The sequence below is a fragment of the Gekko japonicus genome, unplaced genomic scaffold (genome assembly GCF_001447785.1).
Source record: "Gekko japonicus isolate JY-2015 unplaced genomic scaffold, Gekko_japonicus_V1.1 scaffold865, whole genome shotgun sequence".
Classification (NCBI taxonomy): Eukaryota; Metazoa; Chordata; class Lepidosauria; order Squamata; family Gekkonidae; genus Gekko; species Gekko japonicus.
This window is the reverse complement of record NW_015167078.1, coordinates 179,410-206,554: the sequence shown is the minus strand read 5'-3', so window position 1 is coordinate 206,554 and position 27,145 is coordinate 179,410. Positions and strand designations below refer to the sequence as shown.

The 27,145-nt window shown below is 41.7% G+C and overlaps 1 protein-coding gene across 1 annotated transcript in view; it reads left to right on the top strand.

The window, feature by feature from the left end:
• Positions 1 to 27,145, top strand: part of LOC107111769 (cAMP-specific 3',5'-cyclic phosphodiesterase 4D-like) — a 358,756-nt gene that overhangs the window by 229,283 nt on the left and 102,328 nt on the right. The gene's annotated exons all lie outside the window — the stretch shown is intronic.

The following is a 27,145-nucleotide window of genomic DNA, read 5'->3' as shown; positions in this document are numbered from 1 at the left end:
TTTGTAAAAGGCAAATCGTGTAGTAGTGCGACTCTGGCCTGCCACTCAGTGAAGAGTAAATCCTTCCTCTGGTCTTCTTCCTTGGAAAGCTTCACACTTTGCTGAGGAGAGTAGTAAGATACCAGTCCCTGTGCCCTAGAATTTATATGCAAGGGAGAAAAAATTCTCTCTTCATACCGTTTGTAATTTAATCAATTACCATCATGCATTAACCTTAGATGACCTATCTCCTTTCTAAACTGAAAAACCCCAAATGCTTTAGTCTTTCTTTGCTCATAGGGAAGATGAGCCAGCTCCTTGACCATAATGGTTGTTCTTTTCTGGGTGATTGTTCTACTGTTGATATAGTATTTGAGACAGGGCAATCAGAAGAGTACACAGTATTGCAAATGTGGCCACACCATCAATTTATATTAAGGGCTTCGTGTAATTCTGGCCACTTCATTTTTCAGTCCATTTCCTAATAATTTCAGAAAGTGCATTTTCATTCCTGCGGCATAGTGAGTTGACATTTTCAGTGAACAATCCACTGTGACCTCAAGACCTCTTTCTTGGGTAATCATAGCTAGGGCAGACCCCCTCAGCAATATATTATGAATAAGTCCCTTTTATGTAGCTTGGGGAAACAAGTGTGCTCGTTTTGGGGAGGAATTTTTACAAAAAAGAATAAAATCCCTTATGATGGCAGAGGGGGGAGTGGCAATGTCTGAGATGAAAGGCGGGGCCCAAATGCATCCTCGTTAGCATTAAGAAAATGACAGCTGGGATGTAAGAAGGCAGCAGGAAAGAATGGTAGCAACAGTGTAGGCAAAAGAGCGAGAGAGCTGAAATCAGAAGCAAGGTAACCTTTCTTGAAAGCAGTAAAGATGGCATGTTTATCTGGTGGCTCTGGCTTCCCTCTGGCATTCTTCTGGGCACCAACCTCTTTGGCTATCAAGAAAGCAATAAGTGCTCTCTGCCTCACATATTTGACATTTGGGAATATAATGTGGTGATCGCTAACTTGAGCTCTGTTGAAGTGCAGGTGAAAACGCTTTGGCCTTAAGGATTCTCTTGGGTACCATTTTGCTAAGCTCACCACATTGCCAGGAACCCCTTTTTGCTTTCAAAGTATTTCTCACATTGTGAATTGTCTCAAAATAGAAATCCTTACTGATAGGGAGGCAGTTCTATGGGTTCTAGTGAGAAAAGTAGTAAGCAACTCTCTGGACTGAAGTAAGCTTCAGTTTCTTCCAAATCAATATCTTTAGAGAGCTTATTGGGTGCATTATTTAGAGTGTTGGACTACAATCTGGGAGATGCCAGGTTTGAATCCCCACTCTGCCATGGAAGCTTGCTGGGTGTCCTTGAGCCAGTTATTCCCAGCCTAATCTAGTTTATAAGGTGTAGTGAGGATAAAACTCAGAGAGGAGAAGGATGTGAGCTATTTTGGGTCCCCATTGAGGTGAAAGGCAAGATATAAATGAAATAAATTAAATAAACAATTTAGTTCCCAAAATTACTCCTGTTCTTGCTTAAAATGTCCAGATTTTATTATTTAGAGTTTTTAGAGTATATTCTGATATTAGACTTTCAATCTTGAAAGCTGTATGGTTCTTTCAAATGACAATGAAATGAAAATGAGATTTCACTTCTAGTGACTAGTACATGATGGACATTATTACTCCCAGCATCATCTCCATCCCCTCCTCCATTATTGCTGAAACACCAACAAGCGTCAATCTTGAAAGACGGGGTTTGTGGTTGAGGTGTTATGTGTGCATCAATGCAAACAGTGGACAGTTCCGTGGAGTGCTTGGGATGAAGTTTGTGCACAGCCAGATTTGAGATAGAGGTGGCATGGAAATCCTTAAACTCGTAGCATTTAATTTTTGTAATTAGGAAGCATTTGCTAAGTGACATCAGGCCTTCAGAGAAAAGACCTTGGTACAGTTAGGGCTATTTTATACCATCAGTCTGCTCATTGTCTTCTTAGGATGGTATCTATGGAAATGAATTAACAGTAATAATCGAGCAGAGAGAGCTGGGATGCAAACTCAGTCGTAGTTATTAGCTGTGCCTTAGTGCTTCTAAAAATAGGAAGAGATAATCAATGGGTACCAGCATCCTTCAGGCCTGCACTAGGATGAGCTTGGTGCAAGAGTACATCATGTTCTGAGAAATAATTTTTTTTTTTAAATGTAAACTCTAAACGGCATCAATACAGTTGATTGGAAACTGGTTGTGGAGGGGAGAATGGTTCTTTCTTCTTTGGGCAGAAACAACCTGTTTTGGCTACCTAGCCCCCTTCTGTTTCATTAGAGGCAAAGGATGCCAAGATGAGAGTAAATCCAGTAACTTAAAAGCATCTTCTTGTCCTGTTCTTATGGATGGATTTAGATTGCTCTGTCCTATCAATGCTGACAAGGTCCTTGGGAGTGCGAGAACCATCCCTTGTGTTCTTGATCTGTGCTAATCCTGGCTTTTAAAATGATGCTGGGAGAGATCTATTGGAGCCACTGGTGAAAAATTATTAATGTGTTACCTTGTTCACTAAGGGTGCTCTCCTTGGACCTTTGAAAGAGGTGGCTATTAGACCTTTGTTTAAAAGCCTTCGTTGGCTAGGGATGAGGTGGGCAATTATAGGCCAGTCTCCAATTTACCTTTTCTGGGGAAAGTGAGAGTGTGTGTGGTGGCAGAGTCACTCCAGGAGTCGGCATATTTCAAGCCAGTTTAAGACTTGCGTTTGGAACTAAGAGCAGCAAGTGACAGTGGATGGAAAGTTGAGAGTGGGGTTTGGAAAAAGAGCAATCGAAAGCAACAGTTAGGAGTTAGTAGCAGAGGAGTTGACAGCTTAAGAACTGAGGGAGAATAAAAGGAGGATTTCTGACTGAGTGGAACTGTGCAGAAGAGCAGGCTGAAAATAGTAAATTTGTAACTGAAGGATCTCAGTTAAAGGACTAGGACCTCAGTTGAAAAGTTCAGTGGAAGGGAAACGTAGGCCCCGGTCAGACGGAGCATTAGCCACGCTAGAGGGACGGAAGATAAGCGGATTTTCCGGGTGCAATCTCACCACCACATCTGGGAAGCGTAGCGCTCCCGTGGCTCACCCGAGGTTTCCCGCCGAAGACGCGCGGTAAAAAACTAGTACCTCGGAGGTACTAGTTTCCGGAAACCGCAGGGCAAGGGCGGGCGTCTGATCGCGTTTCCAGTGGCATCCAGCACCCGCCCATGCCCCATTGCGAAAAGGTGTGTTTTTTTCCGAAGTCTGCAGGGATGCGCACAGGCACCCAACGGGGTATGCGCATACTTCAGGTTAAAAAAAAAACGTGCCCCGCCGCTTCTTTGGCGCGTCGTGTGATTGGCACCTCCCCCCCTAACCACGGGACCTCGACGGGACCGCGAGGGGATGCTTGATCACGCAGTCACGCATTATTTCGCTGCAGGGCAAACAGCCACGCCTCCCCCCCGCGATATCCGGCCTGTGTGACCGGGGCCGTTGTTACTTATACTTTACTTTCCTCAGTGTTTTGTTCATATCCTAAATAAAAGTTTCTTGTTTTGATTAACCCTGTGGGCTGCATGTCTAAGGGAAAGAAACACACAAACACACAATTAATATCTCAGTCTATATACGTATATTATAGTATATGAATAAATGGTGGCAGCGAGTGATTGGAACAGTACTTGAGCCTCAACTCCAATAGCTCTGTGTGAGTTAGGTAAAGGTAAAAGTAAAGGTTTTCCTTGCTCGAAAGCTAGTTGAATCTGATTCTAGGGGGCAGTGCTCATCTCTGTTTCCAAGCCGAAGAGCCAGAGCTGTCCATAGACTTTTCCGTGGTTATGTGGCTGGCATGACTAAACGCTGAGGCACACAGAACGCTGTTTCCTTCCCACCGAAGCAGTACCTATTTATCTACTTGCAATTTCTTGCTTTCGAACTGCCGGGTTGTCAGGAGCTGAGGCCAGAGATGGGAGCTCACTCTGTCACGCGGCACTAGGGTCTTGAACTGCCAAGCTACCGACCTTCTGGTCTGCAGCTTAGTGTCTTAACCTCTGAGCCACCACGGCCCTGTCTTCTGTGTGAGTTAGGGCTGTAGGCAGTTGTCCCTGTTACCCATTGGCTAATAAGCCACTGCTTTCCAATGTACTTGGCACTTTGAATTAACAGTTCCATGGGATTAACCAACACAGTCCAGCTTCATTCATGTGAATGGTACCCCCTTTCACTGTAGGATGCCTCTCATGTTACTAGGGTAAATTCTAAAAGACCTCATGGTTACAGCGAGTTATGTGGGTGAAACCTATCTAATGTGGCAATGACAGCAGATATGCAGCTGCAGGTGATGTGTGAATCAGACTTTGCAACCCAGCCCATGCCTTTTCCTGTAGCTGTTGCTGGACAAAGCCACACTGCTTGTGTCAAACATTAAGATGACATTCCATAGTCCAGGGTCCCCAGCCTTTTTGAGCCTGTGGACTCCTTTGGAATTTTGAGTCAGGGTGGTGCTCGCCGCTACAAAATGACTGCTACAGGAGGCAGAGCCAAACATGCATACCCTCATAAGAGGAAGGAGGGTGGAGGATATAAACACGCATGGTGGTGGGAAATTACCATCAAGTCACAGCTGATTTATGGTGACCCCATAGAGTTTTCAAGGCAAGAGACATTCAGAGGTAGTTTGCCACTGCTTTCCTCTGGACTTCCTTGGTGGTCTCCTAGCCAATTATTAATTAGGGCCAACCCTGCTTAGCTTCTGAAATCTGATGAGATCTGGCTAGCCTGGGCAATCCAGGAGAGGTGAAAGTAATAAGAGAACCACAGTTGCCAAATTTAAAGGGGCAATAAAACAGCACAGCTGTGTAACATGCTATTACAATACTAAAGTATCTTCACAACCGTTTCTATCTTCATTTTTACAAAGTTCTCAATACTTTAATAAAGATATAAAGAATCAAATCTTCAAAATACAAATACAAAGAAGGTCCAAAAATAATCTAACGGCATTTCCAGGTATTACGTTCATTTGCAAGGTCTGATTACCTTGTATTTGTATTTTGAAGATTCGACTCTTCAAAATACAAATACAAAGGTCCAAAAATAATCTAACGGCATTTCCAGGTATTACGTTCATTTGCAAGGTCTGATTACCTTGTATTTGTATTTTGAAGATTCGACTCTTTATATCTTTATTAAAGTATTGAGAACTTTGTAAAAATGAAGATTGATATGGTTGTGAAGATACTTTAGTATTGTTGTGTTACACAATCCAGGACAGGGCCAAACATGCATACCCAGAAGCTTAAGGGGGAGTACATGCGCACATAAGAAGATGACCAACAGGGGAAAGGGAGGATAAAATACAACTGAGGGGGGAAAGGTGTCCTGCAGTGCTCTCTCTAGCACCCTCCACCTCCCAACTGATCTGTGGGCTGTGTTTACAGCATCCTGGATCCTTCTCCAATGAGTGGTGGGGAAAGATTTATTTATTTATTTATTTATTTATTCTGGGATTTATATCCCACCCTACCCATACGGCCCAGGGCGGCAAACAAGCGGCAAACGCCGAGAATAAAACAGCCAGAGGGAAACAGCCAGTCACTGATTCTGCCTTCAAAATGGCTGCATTTATTTTCATGAAGGATATAGTGGATGCCCCGGGAAGTGCCTGTGGGTGCCATGACACCCATGGGTTTTATGTTGGGAACCCTGTTCTCATCACAGCTCCTGGAGAATGCCAGTTTGTGTCAGCCTTAGGTCCTGTGACCACCCTCCATGAGCCTTGGATTAGGCTATCTATGTAGCTTCAACCAGAAGGAAACCCTCTTGCATGCATTTTGTCAGTGGAAACTAGTCTCATCAGAAATTATGTGATCTGTTCCTCTGTTTTCCTAGAACCAATAGAGGGGAAGAAATCTACTGCCAGTTTAGCATTTCTTGTACTACAATTCCTTGCTGTACCCTTGTGTTTAAAGTAATCATTTTCCTTCAGTTTCCACCATTTAGAAGAACAATGGGATTGTTTTCTTTAGTTTAAAGAGCAAATAGCATTGAGGTATTTTTATTGCACATTCAACAACTTAATATGTGGCCTGGGAGCTCTTCAGGTATAAATAATTGTGTTGTCGAGAAAGGAGTTGTTAGTTATTGCTGCATGAAGCTCCTTAGTTTTCTGAGTTTCCTTGTAAGGAGAACATCAGTACATCACCCCTCTATTCCCATTTCTACAGTATCAAAACTTTTTTTATATATAGAAATGATATAGTTAAAAATGTTAAGATGATTGGTGGAGGGGACAAAACTGCATGACAGTGAGAGATTTTTCACTGGATTCCCTGTGTACTTCATCTTTGAAAACAACCAAATGGGGATGTTATTTGGTGATTGTGCTGGGAGAGGAGGAGCTCACCCCCTCCCACTTCCCCAATCAAAACTCATCCCTTCTTCACACACACACACACACACATACACACACACACACCAGGGCTAACAGCAGTCTTAAGAGGCAATTTCAGTTGGACAACCCATGCAAGAAAGCGGAAGAATTAACTCCCTCTTTCCCAGAATCACTATCCTGACCCAATTCCCTCCTTTGCAGCTGCTTCTTAAGACTAAGCTATATGCTTGGAAGATCCTTTCATCATAGATTTCCAGCGTAACATGCAGCTTGGCCAGGGGTCATTTCGTAGAAAAAGAGCTAGGGGGACTCATTAGCATAACTCATTAGCATATGCCACACCCCCTGACATCACCGGAAGTGTGTCCTCCCCACAGCCGGCGGCGACCTCCAGCGGGCACCAGCAGGGAGCTCCAGGCCCCGCCCTCCCGCACCTCACCCGGGGGGATGGCGTCCCCCCGCGTCCCCCCCCAAATGACCCCTGAGTTTGGCCCTTGGGCTGAGACGTACAAGTAGAGTTCTCTGACCAATTGACTCCAAAGGGAAAAAAAGGTTTGTAAAAGCCTATATAATAATATTTAGGATCCCAGTTTGCAACTGACTTGCCCAGGATGTGGAATGCTCCCTAGATTACCAGAGAGCCAGTTTGGTGTAGTGGTTAATTGTGTGAACTCTAATCTGGGAGAACTGGGTTTGATTCCCCATTCCTCCACTTGTACCTGCTGGATGACCCTGTTCTTGAAAGAGCAGTCCTGAAAGAGCTGGTGTTTTATGACTGGTTAAGACACAACTACTAAGAAACTAAGATTAAATGAAGAACAAGAATTATGGTTATAATAGCTGTGAAGCTTTCGTGAGAAGATTTGCATGCAGAATGTTAAACTGGACTTTTTATAGGTATATTTTGTATATTTTCTTTTCCCTTCTTTTCCCTCTCCCTCTTTCTATGTACAAACTGATAAAATTCGAAAGGAAGGAAGGAAGGAAGGAAGGAAGGAAGGAAGGAAGGAAGGAAGGAAGGAAGGAAGGAAGGAAGGAAGGAGCTCTCTGAGCCCCACCTACCTCACAGGGTGTCTGTTGTGTGGAGGGGAAGGGAAAGGAGTTTGTAAGCCGCTCTGAGACTCCAAGTGAAGGGTGGGGTATAAACCCAATCTCTTCCTCTTCTTCCTCCTCTTCCTTTCCCTCCTCCTCCTCCTCTGTTGATATGCATCAGAAACAGAGGTTAAGAAGACCCCTGCTGGATCAGGCCAGCAGTCCATCTTCTTTAGCATCCTGTTTCACATAGTAGCCAGTTAGTTACCCTGAAGTGCCAACAAACTGTACAGGTCAAGGCCTTCCTTGACGCTGCCTTCAAGCTCTGGGTTTCAGGTGTTTACTGCTTCTGAATATGGAGGTTTCCCTTACTCACTATGGGTAGTAGCCATTGATGGACTTCTCCTTCATAAATCTGCCTAACTCCCTTTTAAAAGTCTTGTGGCCATTACTACCTCCACTGGTAGTGAATTCTGTATAACTACTCATTGAGTAAAGAAGAATTTCCTTTTGTCTGTTCTGTATCTATTGCCCATCAACTTTGTTGTGTGTTCCCAAGTTGTAGTATTATGGGAGAGGGAGAAAAAGCTATCTGCTTTCTCTGTCCATTAAAAATTTTATAAGTCTCAATCATGCCTCCCCAGCCTTAGCCATTTTTTCTAAAGAAGAAGAGATTGGATTTATACCTCACCCTTCACTATCCAAAGGAGTCACAGAGCAGTTTATGAAATCTCCTTTCCCTTCCTCTCCCCACAACAGACACCCTAAGAGATAGGTAGGGCTGAGAGAGCTCTTTTGAGAACTGCTTATGAGAGAACAGCTCTGAAACAACTTGTAACTGATCCAAGGTCACACCAGCAGCTGCATGTAGAGGAGTGGGGAATCAAACCTGGTTCTCCCAGATTAGAGTCTGTGCTCCTAATCCCTACACCAAATTGAAAAGTCCCAGACGCTTCGTCCTTTCCTCATAGGAATGGTGCTGCAACACCTTAATCAAGTTGGTTGACCTCTTCTGTACTTCCCCCCCCACTCTGCAATATCATTTTTGACATATGATGTTCTGTGATATCTGAATGTAGCCTGTGTCTCCAGAACTGGGGCATTAGCAAATGTAGAAAAAAATATGCCACAAAGAGTACACAAGACAAGAAGCATGAGCATCCATTATAAATAATATCAAAATAAACTCAGGGAAAGCTTATTTACTTACCAGATAATTTATCTAGCTGCTGAGTGTATCTTTATTATTCTTCACACAATATAAGGAAATTTATATGAGGACATTGTTTGTAGTTCTGAGCAAACAAAAGCCTAATCTATTCAGGCATTAAAGATGACACAAATACGTTCCCTCCAAATTAGCATGCAAATGTTACTGGGTTTACTATTTTGTTTTTGTATTTTCAACTTCATTTATAGTCCATCTTCCTCACAAAGGTTCAGACTTTCATTCCCTGAGACCAATGGCCTGGAATTGAGGACAGAAATATTTGAACTCATGCATATAACACCATTCAATAATAACCTGAAAGGCATAGGGTTTTGCTAAAACTAATCTGGAAGGAAAGCAAAAATGTGTGCATATGTAAGAAGTCCTGGAGGAAGAAGTTAAATGATGCTATTGTAGTCGTCTCTCTCATTGTTTCGTATATTTAGCAAATGCAATAGAAATTACAACACATTAAGATTAACCGTCATGCTGTACAAACCTTTGAACCTTTGTGATTTTTGAAATCCATGATGTCTTTAAAAAGTATACCAAGAAAATAATTATTTCAACAGTGATGGCATGATGGCATGAATCCAAGCATTGTGATTTTCTTCCATGTAAAGATAATATCCCATAATAAACTACTGAGAGGATGGTCCTTCTTGAGAGATTGCTCATAGGGAGATCCCATAGGATTCAGTGGAACCATTCTCTTCCCTTCCCTTCCCTGTTATATGAGTGCATGTACAGGAATAACACTGGGACATGAAAGGAAACAGGAAATTTATATTGTGTCAAGGGAAATTGAAGGTTTCCATATCTCTCTGTGGCCATCCCTGTCTTAATGATGCAACATATTTATGATCATGCACATGTGCTGGGGAGGGTGGGAGAAGCAGATCTCTTGTGGGAATACCTCCGTGTGCAAGCATCATACTCACACTAGGAAAGTTTGCCCCCTGAGTGTGTTGGTATTAATTCTTTATATGTCACTAAAAGTTCTTTTCTACCCCATATGTTTTTTGCACCTCAAGATGGCAGGGCATAGCCTCCATACCTCTCTCAAAGTAGCCCTTGGTTGTGGGAATATTACACATTCCAAGAACTGCAATATAATTAATTGTGATCCTTTCCTCAGTGCATTGTTTGCTATGATTATTGATATTTTTAATATATCTGCTTGATTGCCTCAAACATCTGTTGAATACTGTTTGTGTGCAGAAATAAGGGATACCCAATCATTCAATTTCATTAATATTTCATGTCAGTTTTGTGGAATGTACATCTCATCAATATTGAGTGGCAAACAGCGGCATGCCTGTTACTCCACTGTAAAGCTACCACCTTCCGTAATTATATAAAGATGGACTTATCATGCTGTTGTCATTGGGGGAAAAATACACATATGAGGCTAGCGAACAGTGCCTAAAAGGTGCCTGTAGGAAGCAGGCTTCTGGCAATTGTGCAAAATTCTACTAATAAACTGAAGCTTCATGCTGTTATCCTGAATGTTTTCTTAGCATCCAAAAGAGAATGAATTGTCCTGACAACTTAATACAGCTCAAGGTGAAAAGAAATGATTAATAAACCAGAATTTGCTAACAAAACAAACCATAGGAGGGTCTTAAGCTCCATCAAGGGATGTTTTAAAAAAGATTCTAAAAATGCCCTTTTAGCTGCTTCCCTGAAAGAGTCCTTTCCTGGCTCTCATTTTAGCTTAAAACATGTTGAGTTTCCTTGTTTGCAAACAGATTTCACATTTTAGACCTCTTTCTACTTTTTGTTGATCCTGTGAGTGCTGATAATATCAGCTTTGTCTAAGCCAAAATATCCATGCTCACCAGGTTGCTTTTGTGAGGTTCTCTGTGTGTGAGACCAAACCACAGCGAGTGTATGAAAGAGTCATTTTAGAAAAGATACAGAACTCATCTTCAGTATGAAAAGGGTCACACTGTTGGATCTGAGAATCCTGGAGTTAGGCATTCAAAGAAAGGGAAAAGGCTATTGTTCCTCATTTGTAGCAGGTTTTTAACTTGTCTTCTAATGCCAGATCTAGTCTACAGATATTCACAACACTCTAAATTCACCTAACCTTCAGGTATGAATTGAAGGCAGTGTTAATGTATTACTAGAATGGAACCTACAGTTTTTCTCCAGCCTCACCCCTTGACTATCTGCAATTGACAAGGGCCTTCATAAATTACAAGATACATGGATCACAAGCAGGGAATGGGGTTGTATATTTCCTTAACATCTCATTAATTCTCAATAGAATCTAAGACAAATAGCCATTAGCAAAGGTTATTGGATCTTAAGTCTTAACCAACAAATGTCTTGCAAAAAGTAAATATTAAGAACCAGCCACAGAGCAACAGATGTTAGTCACAAGATAAGCATTGCAATTGTGTGCTTTTTACATTGCCACCATTAAATACAAAACCTCCAGTATTTAAACTACATTACAGTTATGAGACAAATCAATAAAAGCCAGGAAATCCAAGCCTGAGAATGATATTTTTGGGGGCATATCCTTTGCTTAGCAATAATGAATTATGAATGTAACTGTGTTTGCACACCTGCAGGAGATTGTGGAAGAAACACACATGACCTCAGAGTAAACTTAATATTGAATTGTGCTTGAAAATATGGCAAATTTTAATTTGTCTGTCATATTTTGAATATTCATATGTGTTTAGATAAAAACCTGGATTGGCTGCTCTGGTTTTAACATCTTAGTATTCATAGATTAAAGATGCTCAGTGGTATGGGGGAGGGCACTGGATCCTGTGAGCAGAAGGTGCTTATAGATGACGATCTTTGCCACCGTCTCCTTTCTTCCCTCCCAGATTTTGGCCCGGCACAGAACTTCAGGTTCCCCCTATCCTGCCAGAGCCAAACCAAACTCATCAGAGGCAACTGGTCCATCCTGGGGCCGTGACACCATTGTAGAAGCAGTTGTGTTTTTTAAAAAAAATCGCTGTGGGGCCGAATCTAAATTGGGCACACAGCATGGTGAGCTCTTGTTCCTTCCCGTGCCTTTTCAAGTGCTGATGTTTCTGTACCTGAAAAGGTGCAGGGGAGGGGAACAAGGGCTCCTGGGGCCAACAGCACTGTGTGCCCAATCCAGATCAGACCTCGTGGCAATTAAAACACCTAAAACTACTTCTAAAATGTGGCCACTGTGATGTATAGTTTGGCTCCTAGATGCTTCTAAGCTTTTATGTAAAACATTTCTAACTTCTAGTTTCTGGTGATAGACCCGACAACAAGACTTTACCATGTACCTGGGCCAGTAACTTCATAAAGAGAAGGTGGCACATCCCCCCCCCCATTCCTACTGAAACTAGACCTAAATATGTAGAACTGAACACATTGTCTTTCCCAGAATATCTGCACTTCCAGTTCTCTTCCTTTCATTTGCTGTCTTCCTAAAGTCAAATTGCAGATTTTTATGCAGGGACCCATCTTCTTATACTCTGTTAAGTACCAGGTAGTGCTATATAAATACTAAATCATTGTCATCAGCATAACAGTTATTAAGAAGTGTGCTACAATAATCGTGCAACACCCAGCTCCTCATTTAAAACTGTATGCATGTGAGAAATGGTTACCAATTCTATTGATGTGTAAGGACGTAAGAATTAGAAGAGCAGAAATAAGGGGAGGGGGTGGGACCACTGCGGGAAGCCAGAAGAGGGGATGGGGGTTAAAGAAAGGGATATAGGTTGAAAATATTGATTTAATGTTGAATTTGTTATAATATCCTACTAATAAAATGTTAAAAAAAAACTGTATGCATGTTTATCTGAAGTGCTGTTCTGCATGAACCCTAATATTCCCTGCTAGCTAGATGGGTCTAAATATTTGCACTGAAATAGCTTTCTTTAACAACAGGCAATTGTCTTTGCCATATTGCTGGAATGTCACATTCTGGGATGATAGCATTCATGCCAGTTCAGTATTTTTAAGTGTTTGTATGCAGACGCAGCAAGGATTTAAATCAATCTTTGAATCATGCTTCACTGCAGGTGGATTTGAGCCGCTTGGTGGATTTTTGTTGGATGTGAATGGGGGAGGCTGTCAGGACTAGGCTAGGATTTATTTTATTGATTTATTTCAGTGGCTTATTTGCTTTTCCATCATACAACCTCCAAGGTAGTTTACAACAGTTTAAATCCAAAGAATTATAAAATGCGAAGAAAGTACCCCTCCGAGTACACGGCCAGGGAGCACTTCATGTAACTGTCTCTAGGGGGTGGGCCCAGTTGCAAAGTGGTTCTGCGTCATTTCTTCTTGGTTGGCAGAGATGGATGCTGGTGTGTGGGGGATATTCTTAAAGCCTCTCTCCAGCCATCTGGCGTTCTGGATGATGCTGTACTCAGAAGTGGCCATATTTGGAAGCAAGCATTTGTTTCCCCCCCACTTGGATGTTGTTGGGAAGTGAGTTTTTCCCCACTTCCCCCACAGCATCATGGTACTTCTGCACACTCCTTAGGCTTTCCCCATCCTTCCTGAGATCTTTCCAAAGCCGGTTCTGCTGCGATGTTTTTGGAAAAATCACAGCAAAGCCAGGGTGGCACTGGTGTGATTGGGAAAGTCCAGATCTTCTCAGTCCAATCCACACTGGTGCCATTTTCTCTGCAACAGTGGCTATTTTCCCCTACCACCACTGGAGATTTTTTTTATTACCAATTGAAATACCATCATAGTGTTATAGGAATTTATCTGTAACATTCTCTGACTGTCCAACTTTCATTTTTTTAAAAAAAGTGTTTGCAGAGACATGCCATTCCCTATATATCTCCTCAATGAAAGGAGCTGAACATTTATTTATTTATTTAAAAAATGCAAGCGGGAAAGTCAGAGAACCTGATAGATTTGCAATCATTTGCTAGAGCTAGAGGACGGAACTGAGAACTTTTTCATTGTTCTTTTGCATTGTTCTCTCATGGCACACTAGAGTAACCAGGTCTCAGAGTCTGACCTAATGTTTCAAGGTTTCACACTTCTTCTTGGGTATCTCTTTTCTTTCTGTAAGAGAGACTGACTGGGCACAATAAATTTGCTTTGAAAACAGTAATTTTAGACTGGAGATCAGCTAGAAGGAGAGGTTCGATACTCCTTTTTAGCATCACCAAGTATGTTCAACATGCTCTTCTTTCTGAGCTCCCAAGCTCCACCTCCTCCACAGCAGGAGGCTTCGTGACCCTACAGAAAAACTATGCTTGAGCCTGCAGCCATGTTTCAACAGGGCATTTAAAAAAATCGCTTTGCAGTAATTCCTCAGACAATTGTTGTAAAACACTCTTAGAAGCACTGAAGAAGCAATTACAATATCATACTAATAAGTGAATATTTAAAGACAAGATCAAATAAGACAGATATTTGGAGACTAGAGTGCAGTTTCTATTTAAATGAGTTCAGATTATCTAAGTCCCTTGAGTTTGGCACACCAACCATGTCTAAAGCTACTATTGATCCTTCTGATATGCATAGTTGCCATTTCATATGAACAGGGCAATGCATGTATTTTCCAGCTTCATGCATTACTTTCAATTTATATCCCGCCTTGCTGGGTGAACTGTATTTTCCAGCTGGGTTTTTGAGGGTACTTGCTTACATGTACTGAAGCTGAATGCGCATGAAAAAATGACAACTCTGTGTGTTGGAAAGATCATGGTAACTCACTTGTGAAAAACAAAGTGCCAATTGGGAATGGACAAGTTGTTGTCAAGGGGAAAAAAGCCTCTTCCCCCATTCTGATTCCTGCCTCTCATATGCACTTTTCTTTTAAAGAAACTTTTGGTCACTTACATCATTTCAGGGGGGAACTCAGAAGTGATATCACACCTTTCTAGGAATCACCAGAAACTCTGTGGTTTAGTTTCCAATGATTCTGAGGGAGGCATGATGTCACTTCTAGGTTGCCTCTTGCAGGTCACATGATGCCTTCATGCCAATTTGCTATTATTCATATTACGTTCTTCCGAATGGCCACTGGAGCAGTGGTGGGCAATAGGAGCTGGGATCAGGAAATCTCCCACCCAGATTTAGTGTACTGCAGCACTGTGCATCTTAATGTTGGACTTGGTGTCTCCCTTATTACTCCATTTTGTTGCGGTTACTCATTCACAGGCCAGGAATCAGGCCACAGGAGGCTATACCTTGTTAGGAAGCTCAATGGCACAGTAATATAGATGCATTATGGATGAGGTCTTAAGATGCTTAACCCTTTAATGCAGGGGTGTCGATCTCATTTGTTAAAAGGGCCAGATCTGACATAAATGAGACCTTGTTGGGCTGGGCCATGTGTGTCATAAAATGTAATGCCAGGTAACAGAGATATAAACTTTATAAAGGACACAAACACAGAGATTTTTTTTTACTTAAAATAAAAACATGCTTAAAACATTAGCTCTGTAAGGTGCAAACCTACTTTTGATTTATTGACATTCACCACAGAAATCTCATGCTCAGAGTTCTGAGTCTAGGACCCAGGTTAAAACATGAAATGTGATTAAGAGAGTCTGGCGAAGCAAGCTATGATGCAGCAGCAGCAGAACTGGAAGCAGGAGATGGCCAGTTCCACTGTGGGCCTGATGGAAGCCCTCTGGGGGCCTGATCCAGCCCCCAGGCCACATGTTTGACAACCCTGCTTTAAAGTTTTTGAGATAGGAAAACCAGGCTTTGCTTGAGAATTTGGAGCACTACTGCTAGTCATAAGAACATAAGAAGAGCCCTTCTGGATCAGACCAATAGTCCATCTAGTCTAGCATCCTATCTCACAGAGTGGCCAACCAGTTCCTCTGGATGGCCAACAACAGCGCATAGAAGTTGAGGCCTTCCCCTAATATTGCCTCCTTTCTCTGGAATTCAGAGGCTTAGAGCCTCTGAATATGGAGGTTCTCCTCAGTCACCATGGCTAGTAGCCACTGATAAAGTTCTCCATGAATTTTTCTAATCCCCTTTAAGTTGTTTATTCCTGTAGCCATCACTACATCCTCTGGCAGCGAATTCCACATTTTAATCACTTTCTGTGTAAATTCGTATTTCCTTTTGTCTGTCCTGAGCCTACTGCCTATCAGCTTCATTGGATGTCCCCAGTTCTAGTATTTCGGGAGAGGGAGAAAAAGTTCTCTTTGTCAACTCTCACCATCCCATGCATAATTTTAGCTATCATTCCCCCCCCCCACCAGTCATCTCTTTTCTAAACTGAAAAGTCCCAAACTTTTCAGCCTTTCCTTATAGGTAAGGTGCTTCAACCCCTTAATCATCTTGGTTGCCCTCCTCTGTACTTTTTCCAGCTCTGCAATGTCCTTTTTGAGGTATGTTGATGAGAACTGTACACAGTATTCCAAAATGAGGCCTTACCATAGATCTGTACAGGGGCATTACAATATCGGCCATTACTGGTTGAGAGATTCTTCCGTACAAAGGGGGCTAAGCGGATTCCCCCTGCCATCGAGGTGTACAATGCGAAGGTGGTCTCCCAAATTCGATATGGTGTAGAAATTTGGATTGCTGGCGTGGACGAGAAATTGGATTCCCAGCTAAACGCCTTCCTTAGGAGAATTACTGGAACGCCACGGTGTGTTGCTGGGACTGTCCTTCGTATGGAACTGGTTCAATCTTCACTCGAAGCACGTGCTTGGAAGAGGGCATTTAAGTTGAGATTTAAGTTATCTGACCCAAGTCATCACCCCCAGGCCGGCTTTCTTCGTTTCATCTTAAAGGACATGACATCCAACCCTTGGTTGTCCCTTCTTGCTGGTAAACTCAGGACATTGGGAGTGCCGATGTCCTCACCTACCGAAGAGCTGATGCCCTCTCAGCTTGAGGAAACCTTAAAGAAACTCAAACAGCTGGAATGGGCCAGTACCGTGGCCAGGGCAAGATGCACCTGCTCTCCTTTGGCTTTGGGGTTGTCCCCTCCAGAGAGATTTCTTGACTTTTACTCAACGTTATCAATTCCATCTCACCGCCGTGCCTTTATGCTGGCCTGCTTAAATGTATTTCCAACAATGGTAACTCTGGGAAGATTTGGAGGCCTTCCTTACTCAGATCGCCTTTGTCTGTGCAATTCTGGCGAAACTGAAACCTTAGATCATCTGATGTTTCGCTGTCCCCACTGGACTCAAGTTAGAGGCACTTATATCTTTCCTATTCTTACGAAGATGAATCTTCCCGCGCAACCTTGGGTGCTTTCAGTACTGTTATCTGACTCAAATGCCGATGGACTGATAACAGCTAACGTGGCGCGATTCCTGGCTAAGGTGGCTGCTCTCAAGAAACATTGAAAATTTCAGCACTTCTGAAAACTCCAACACCAACTTTTAATCTTCGGATGATTTTAGTCAGTTGGCTCCGCCCCAAGTGTAGTTAGGTAATTTTTAATCTCTGGGGTCAGCCTGGGTTTTATATGACTGTGATTATGTACCTTGACACATATTATGTCTATTTTATGTACCTATTTTATTCCCCATTTGTATCCTCTTGGTCAAGACTTTGGTCATATAGACCTGTAATAAATTGAATTGAATATCGGCCATTTTATTCTCAGTCCCTTTCCTAATATTGAGTTTGTCTTTTTCAATGATGCAGCACACTGGGCTGACACTTTCATTGAGCTATCCTCTATGACCCCAAGATCTTTTTCCTTCTCAGTCTCAGCAAGTTCAGACCCCATTAGCCTATACTTCAAGTTGGGATTTTTTGTCCCAGCGTGCATCACCTTTCACTTACCAACATTGGACTTCATCAGCCACATTGTAGCCCACTCATCCAGTTTGTGGAAATTTTCTTGGAGCTCTTCACAGTCAGCCTTCATTTTCACCATCCTGAATAATTTGGTGTCATCTGCAAACTTGGCCACTACGTTACTCACCCCTAGTTCCAGATCATTTATGAATAAATTAAATCGTACCGACCTCAATACTGATCCTTGGAGGATCCCACTACTTACTTCCCTCCATTGTGAAAACTGTCCATTTATTCCTACTCTTTGCTTCCTGTCATTTAACCAGTTTTTAATCCTTAAGAGAACCTCTTATCCCATGACTGCTAAGTTTACTCAGGAGTCTTTGGTGAGGTTCCTTGTCAAAAACCCTTTCGAAGTTCAAGAGAATGTCTACCAGGTCACCATTTCTACACGCTTGTTCACTTTCTCAAAGAACTCCAAAAGGTTAGTGAGGCAGGAATTTCCTTTCTAGAAGCCATGCTGATTTTCCCTCACCAGGCATTGTCCCTCTATGTGCTAGGGCTGGGGTTAAAAGGCTGATGGTTAAAAGAACCCATTGAGATGGCTGAAACAACCTATGAGTACTGCAAGAATCTGTTGTGTTGTTATCTGTGGTCCTGATGGATGAGTTTTAACTCCTTTTCTCTAAATAATATGTGCCTACCACAATTTGTATGGATGTCTGAACCTTTTAAATATACAAGGCATCTACTGCAGCATATCACTCAATGCCTTTCTATCATTTTGCTTTCACAAGAGTTAATCATTAATCTATTTGTGGGCTGAGAACACAGTAATGCAAGCTATGTGACTATTATATGTAAGTGTATGATGGTAGTTAGGCATGATGTAATAATTTCAGATGCAAGCCAACACAACGAAAACCCAAGCTACATTTCAAAATTATATTCTCTTTATTCTGGTTTTATTTTATGTGTATCAAAAAAAGAGGACTGGCTTTTAAAAAAAATTATTCCTATTTAGGAGCAGCTTTGTGTTGCAGGCTGATCCAGTTAGCAGTTAAAGTAAAAGTAAAGGTAAAGGTTCCCTTGCTCGAAAGCCAGTCGAATCTGACTTTAGGGTTGCGGTGCTCATCTCCGTTTCAAAGCCGAAGAGCCAGCGCTGTCCGAAGACGTTTCCGTGGTCATGTGGCCGACATGACTAAACACCAAGGCGCACGGAACGCTGTTACCTTCCCACTGAAGTGGTCCCTATTTATCTACTTGCAATTTCTTGCTTTCGAACTGCTAGGTTGGCAGGAGCTGGAACTAGAGATGGGCGCTCACTCCGTCATGCGGCACACTCGGGTACTGGACTACAAATGGCATTACCTGGGTTAAAATCCCTGCTCTCTCAGGACGCTCATTAGGTGACCTTAAGGTAGCCACCACTTTCTTTCTCTCAGCCTAAGCTAACAGAGTTGTTGTGAGGATATAATGGATAAAGGAAAGATTTGAGTTCCTTGGGTAGGTGGGTTAAATATAAAATCAATAAACAATAAACACAGCGCTGTGTTTGAGGTTAGATCGCTGTAATATGAAACTGCTTTTCAAAAATTCGACAGCCAGGCCTCTAATCTGAAGCTTCAAGACAATGAAATAAATGGATCCTTTAGAAAACTGTTGTTGGGTAGATCAAAGTGCTGGTTGTGACCTTCACAGCCCTTAATACGCTAGACCCAAAGTAGCTGAAGTGGAGTTGCCAGCTCTGGTTTGGGAAATACTGATATTTTGGGGGTGGAGCCTGGGGAGGAAGGGATTTGGGGAGTGGCAGGTCCTCAGAGGCATATAATTCCATAGAGTCCACCCTCCGAAGTGGCCATTAATGCTCAAGGGAGGTGCAGCACTGACAAGAAAAGTTTTGGCAATTATTGCTGCTTTGGAATTGACTGACCACCCTTAATTGGATGACTCTTTGAAGCTTGTATTTCATGATTTCCCATGAAGAAGCTGGCAGAGCAGGCTTGTTGGAGTTGTGTTTGTGAGTTTTGTGGAAGCACAAAATGGAAGATAAGTCGCCTGACAACCTCTGTCACTTCCAGTTTTCAACAAGGTCAAATCATAGCGAGGACACTTGATGGATGGAAATACATGGAGTTCACCTGTTGAATGAATGGATGTGACTGCATCAGCAGTTTGTAAGGGACATTAAAAGATTGTTGCATTTTTGGTACATAGAAACTGAGATATTAATTGCATTAGTAAAGGTAAAGGTTTCCCTTGCTCGAAAGCCAGTTGAATCCGACTCTAGGCTTGTGGTGCTCATCTCCGTTTCCAAGCCGAAGAGCCAGCGCTGTCCGAAGACGTTTTCGTGGTCATGTGGCCAGCATGACTAAACACCAAGGTGCACGGAACGCTGTTACCTTCCCACCGAAGTGGTACCTATTTATCTACTTGCAATTTCTTGCTTTCAAACTGCTAGGTTGGCAAGAATTAATTGCATTACATAATTTTAATTGTATAAATTGTAGTTTTCATCATTTTTCAGTGTGTATACTTAGTTTGCCCACCTAGAGGTTAGCAGCCCTGCTCTGAAGGGGTCCCAGGAAGTATTCCTAGGATTTTTCAGGTGTCCTTCCTTCCAGGCCTTACCCAGACCTGCTTAGCTTCAGTCTGGTTACTGTGTCATGTGTCTTCAGACAATACCTTGGTCTGCTAGGGATCCTTTGCTAGGGATGCCCTCTAGGCCTGATCTGGAGCAGTATGTATGTAAGTTTCACAGAGCAAAGAGAGGGTTGGTATGTCTCAATGGTATTCATCCCATTGCTTGAATTTCTACAGGTCTTCTGTGTCATAATTGATGTTTTAATTGTTAATCTCATTTTGAATATTTTATTGTATTGTTACTAAAAACTGCTTACAGCTCGTAGAATCCTTTGATTTAGCACAGTGTTAAATTTTGGAACCCAGAAGGTAATGATCATAATTTATAAAATGACCTAGACATAGGAATGCCAGCATCCAGGTGGGACCTGAGAATCCCCCAGAATTATAGCTCATCTCCAAACTACAGAGATTGGTTTCCCTGGGGAAAATGGATGCTTTGGAGAGGGGTCTCTATGGCCTTGTACCCCTCTGAGGTCCCTGTCCTCCCCAGGTTTCACTCCCAAATCTCCAGGAATTTCCCAACCTGGATCTGGCAATCCTTCGCCCCACTCCCTGGCAGACCTACCTTGAAATGTAGTTTAAGGCTTACTGATGGCAGACTGGTGTTTGGTTAGGTGGATCCCAAGTTATACAGGTCTGTTCAAAGAAAGAAAAAAATCTAGGAGCTTGCTTAGTTATAATGAATCTTCTTTCATGTTTTGTACTGAGACACACAGACAGAGAGACTGAGACATCTAGTGGATAAGTTGGTTTCAGCCATGTCAGTCCGAAAGTAAAAGCCAAAAAGCGAAGAACCAGAGTCTGTGCAATACCTTATATTAGGAGCAACCCAGTGATCCATGTCAGTGCACAAACTTTCAGGCTCACCAGAACACTTCATCTGGTCAGATATGACAGAATAAAGGAGTGGTAAAAGCAGATTTTTTTAGGTTATCATTTTAAAACTTTGTCATGCCAGTATATGATCGATCTTGTGACAATCAGGTTTCAAGTTGGACAGGGAGGGAGGGAGGGATGCAGGGGGAGGAGAGAGAGAGAGAGACTGGATTTATACCCCACCCTTCACTATCCAAAGGAGTCCCAGAGTAGTTTATAATCCATTTCCCTTTCCCTCCCCGCAACAGACACCCTGTGAGGTAGGTGGGGCTGAGAGAGCTCTCTTGAGAACTGCCCTTGAGAGAACAACTCTGAAAGAATTTGTAACTGACCCAAGGTCACACCAGCAGCGGTATGTGGAGGAGTGGGGAATCAAACCTGGTTCTCCCAGTTTAGAGTCCACACTCCTAACCACTACATCAAACTAGTAGGGCATGGGCCGTATAAGCATGAGGATATAAATCCTTTAAACTCCATACGAACGATCCCTCCATGTCCCTAATTTGCCTCTTAACCAGTGAGAATCTAAGTAATTTTTTGGATGTTAGTCCTGGGACAAGCATAAAAAACTGTATTGCATACATTTATTTATAGTTTTCATTCAGATAATGAGATTACTTAAAATCATTTATGTTAGAAAACTGCAAATGCCCAGTTCAGGTACAGGCAATGTTTAAGAGGGCCTAATATATAATAAAATCCATTAGTGCTATAGTTTAAATCATAAGTAGGTAAGGTTTCTTATAATAAGGCTTCTAGATCAAAGAATATTTCTTGCATGCAAATACCATTTCCCATAATACAAAGGCTGTGGTTGGAACCTGCTATAACAAACTTACCGTGGTTTCCTGATCAACTCCCCATACCGATATTTCCTTTTCTAACTTTCCCATAACCTCTGTCCTCTCTGAAAGCTGTTTCATTCTTCATAACACATATCAATATATGCACGAGCTTTTCAGCCCCTAGGCATTTGGAAGCACCTTAGTTTGTCCTAGGAGATTATTTGGCATTCTATCTGTTTACAAGAGTATAGCACAACAGACTGTTAGCGTGCATGTAGGCACAAATACCACAGGCAAATAATAAAAATAGGTTTATTTTTAGGAAATTAGGAAATCACTTGGAATTCAAAATGCAGAAAATGAAGATATCCCCAAATTCATTCTAGCCCATGAGGAAAGACCTGTACTTGCATTAGTTACAAGGTTCTAAGAGAAAGTTTATTAACAAACCATATCTAGGGCCTAATAAACAGATTCAGCTGGTGAGACTGACAGACATGGAAGTACAGTGGTTAGAGGGTCAGACTAGAATGTAGATTCAGGTGGGTAGCCATGTTGGTCTGAAGCAACAGAACAAAGTTTGAGTCCAGTGTGACCTTTAAGACCAAGTTTAATTCTGGGTATAAGCTTTCATGTGCATGTATCTGATGAAGTGTGCATGCTCACAAAATTGTATACCCAGAATTAAACTTCATTGGTCTTAAAGGTGCCATTGGACTCAAACTTTAGACTAGAATCTGGTAGACCTAGGTTCAGATCCTCTTCTGCCAAGAAACCTTCTGGATGAGTTTGCACCAGCATAGTTTTTCAGTCTAACCCACCTCACAGGGATGTTGAGAATATAAATTGCGTAGAGGAATGACTTGTGTCATCCTGAATGCCTTGGAAGAAGGATGAGATAAACATGTAATAACATATACTGAAAATATGTTACAATAATGGCTTTTTACGAATCAGGGAACATGTAAAATAACGTTTCTATTCTCCATGGTAATGAAGGTTGATTTGAATTGAGCATTCTGTTTCTGCAGTCCAAAACAGTTTCACCATTCTCTAAATCCATCAAAGTGAATGAGCTTAGTAGAGTATAACTCCGCTTAGTATGTTGTATCATTGCATAGTGCAGAAAGAAGCACAACATTTCTAACTTGATGGTTTTTAATGGAAAAGCAGAACCTGAATCTTCTAGATACCTGAATAGATTGCACTGAGCTGTAGTTATATATTCCTCTTGGATTTAACTATAGCTGATTTGGTGATTTAGAGAAAGTTTAATTTTGATGCACACAATGCACTGTTATCCAATCAGATCTAGTTCCACAATATGATGATTAAATCATATCAGCAAAGTTTACTGTTATACATTTATAATTTATTTAGAATAATTTTACATTGTGGAAGATTTTTTCTTTTGATAAATGTATTTATGCAGTCATTTTAACATACTTCTTTTTCTTTCTAGGTAAGTTGAAAAACATTTACTTCATTTTGAACACAAAAGGTAGGATTGTATATTCCCCCCATTTGCTGCTTGACTTTTTCATCTGCATGTCATAAGTATATAATAATGTACTGGTATGTGTTAATATATTATGCAATGATAATTGTACATTGCTGAACAAGTATTAAGGAGCAATTACTGTGTCCATTGACTTAACCTTGGCATTCAGTTTGGCATGGGATCCAAGTTTTTTTTCTCCATAAAATTTCTACTTCCCCTCTGTACCATCCTATTGATGTTGATAATATGTGTGCTAGATGTTCTTGGGACATTCCCTGTGTGAAAACTCTCTATGCCATCATTCACATGATGATGGCTTCAGACTTCAGTAGAAGATCTGATGAATTCAAGGAGGAAAACTCCGTCAGTAGCTAAATGGGACTTTCATGTTCAGAGGCAGTACATGTCTGAATTCCAGTTGCAGGCTTATGAGCCCTACTGTGGGCATTCTGTAGGAAACAGGTTTACAGCCTTGATGAATGGTGTCAGCCAGCATGGCTCTTCTCAGGTCCATCTTTATGTTCTGGGCTCATCATATGTTCTTATGATAAGCTAGTGGGCGATGCATTGTGGAAGTGGAATGACATCATGTAGTTACTGCATGGATAAGGTCACATGAAGCCACACAGGACTGCTTTTGTGTTCATTAAATAAATGATAAGGGCATGCTTTAATTGGGAATATCTTGCAATTTTATATTGGCATTTTAATAACACACCAAAATTCCCATGAAAAGGTTTTGTATGTTTTTCCTACCACGGTGCCCCCTTCTGGGTTGCAAACAAATTGGGGGACGGGGCCATCATAGTTCAGCTCAGGTTGTATATAACTTAGAGAGATTTGAATAATTGAAAGAGTACAATTGAGCTAGTCCCACATGTACATGATCATGGTATTAGATGTATTGTATTAGCTATATCCTCACAGACGTTTTGCAAGATGTTTTGTCCATCCTCATGTCACATGTCAATTACAAGAAAATTGTTCCCAGTATGTCACTGACAGGAGCTAAAATTTGAAAGTAATGTATATGGCATATTGGAACAATCAATACATAATTTTTAAAGATATAAATAGAAAGTTTACACCCTTTTCCTGGGTGTGGTGATGGTTGTGAAATCTGCCTCTCATTTGCCAATAGAGATACTGTTTCTTGACTGCTGCATATTTCAGATCTAAGCTCCTCAAACTGAATTTAGAAAGTTTTATATCTACTGATTGCTCAAGTGGTTTAACAAACCATTGTACTAATATAGATTCTAATTAGCTACATTATTAACAAGCTTAAACAAGAGATCCCTAACAGAGGCTTTGCAGAACAGAATTAAATGTTTTCAAGTTTGATACCTTTTAAATTTTAGCATTTTGTGGACTGTCTTTTAAAATATGATCTAAGTGAATGCAGACATTAAACTACCTATCGTGATGTTCTTGCCTTCCCTTTATTATGCATGAGCCATGGTGGGGAGAAAGAAATGGGTGGGGATGGATATTGTAATAATGTCAGGTGTGACAACATGATGTTAAACAGAAAGAAGCTTTATGCTGGAAAAATAATATTCAGCATTTCACTAGTGCTTTAAAATGGTTTGAAGAATTTAATATACATGATATCATTAAGCCTTGCAGCAAACCTGTAAGGTGGGCCATTGTTATTATTCCCATATTACAAAAGGTATGGCTAGCCTAAGGTTTGCTTTGTGGCAGAAGGATCTTGGGTTTTCCTGTTCCAATCTTGTGCACCGTTCCTCAGTCTTGTCCTACTGAATACAACCAAGTAATTCCCTAGCAAGCCATGGATACATGTTCAGTGTAGCCTGTCTTTTTACCATTCATTGGGGAACTTTTACAAATGCAGCTTAGAAACTGATCTGTTCTCTGAGGATGCAAGTACTGACTTGTGCTGTTTCTTCAGAGGCAGATGCCTGCTACAGTGAGGTGTTTTTTGGGAACAGCCTTTCCCACTTTGAACACTAGAGGGCACAGCCGCATATGCTTCAGTCAAGAGATCACAATTCTCTTGTGAATGCATTCTAGAAAAGAAGCTAAGGGTGAATTAGTTTGTTAAAGTAAAGAAAAAAGTGTATGACTTCTTAAACACTAACTAAGGATACTGATACTTGATAGCTTATATTAATAATTGGTTTAGATAAAAACTTGTCTAGTATTGAATCTAGCTATAATTTATTTTATAGCTTTTCAAATGAGACTGTGGAAGTGCCTGCAATGGCTTCCAACAAAATAATCTTTGCATCTTCTCTCTCTCTCTGTTTTGTTTCTATACTGACTAAACAAAGCCATGCCAAGAGAGAGATAGAGAGAGAGAGACCCCATGACTATGTACAAAGATGAAACATGCATTTGTAAAGCCTTCCTTATTGCTTCAGATGGAAACGCATGAAAGGTATCCAAGTATCCTCCTCATAAATTTCAGCACCATGTCCTGCAAAGACTGCACTGGGCAAGAGCAGGAGAGCATTTCAGCGGAAGATTGTGATGTAGCAGCCCAGAGACCCTAGAAAGCAAGTGAGTGCTTATGCCCCAGTTGGCCTGGCAAGAATTCTGAGAGGGACCAAAGTTTGAGGGTTTCTTTCTTGTGTGTATGGAGCCCACGGTAGGAGAATTATGGCTATGAATCCCATGATTTGTATGTGTTACACATTGGGGAATGAAAACTAAGGACACTTTTGTGAACTCACATGTGAAAGAATAAGAGTAGTACCTTGATTTAGACCCCATCATAGTTGTGACGACCAGGTTCTCAGCTTAACAACTTTCATTGCAGCAGGGTATCAGCAGTGTCTTAAGGCATCAGCAGTTTTTGTCGATCTGACTGCTGTTTATGACACAGTTTGGAGGGATGGTCTGCTGCACAAATCTGTATAAGTTTTCCCCTGCAGAACATTATTTTGATTCCTAAATAACATGCTGAGCGAGAGAACTTTTCATGTAATTATGGGTCAGTCAATCAGCGAGAAGAAGAAACCGAACAACCGTCTACCCCAGGGCTCAGTCCTCTCTCCAGTACTTTTCAATCTATAGATCTCATATGTTCCCGACACAATATCCAGGAAGTCTGCTTATGCCAATGACATGACGGTTGCAGTAAGGCATAAATCATTTGAAAACACTGAGGAAATACTGACGAGGGACCATTAAATTTTGGCTGACTGCTTATCCCAAGTCCAGGAAAAAACCAGAATGCTCCTGTTTCCATCTCAATAACAATCCTGCCAACCATGAACTGAATGTCTACCTTAATGGCACACAACTTACACACAACCATATACCTAAGTACCTTGGCATTACCCCATACAGGATCTTGAGCTATAAACACAATCTTACCAATGTAGCAGTGAAAATATGCACACAAAACAACATTCTCCAAAAATTATGTGGTACAACTTGGGGTGCATCAGCTTTGGGGTTGGTATATAGTACTGCAGAATATGTTAACAGCTCCCATGTCCAGCTCCAGGTTGGGAAATTCCTAGAGGTTTGGGGGTGGAGTCTTGGGACAGTGAGGCTTGGGGTGGCAAGCAGCCTCAGCAGGGTATGATGCCATAGACTCAACCCTCCAAAACAACCATTTTATCCTAGGGAACTGATCTCTGTCGCCTGGACAACAGTTCGGAGTTAGATATCTGCACGCAGAGGGCACCTTGGCTATTTTAGTATATAGACAAGTGGAGACCCGCAAGAAACTTGTGGGATGGTTATCTCATTCATCACACCTTTGCTTCCTCTCCTCACCCCCTATCTCTCTCACACTATTTCTCCCCTCTGCCCCCTTTTCTTACTCTCTATTTCCCTCCCCCGTAGGGCTCAGGGCGGCTCTTTCTGACCTGTCATCTTTCTCTTTGTTTTTCTGCCTCCCCACTTCATCACTCTTTTTCTCTCTTTCTGCCCCCATCCCATCATTCTTTCTTTCTGCCCCCATCACTCTCCCAGCCTCCTGCCTGCTTCCTCCCCCACTCCGCAGAGCAGCAGCAGTGGTGGCAGTGCTCCTAGCCACCCACCT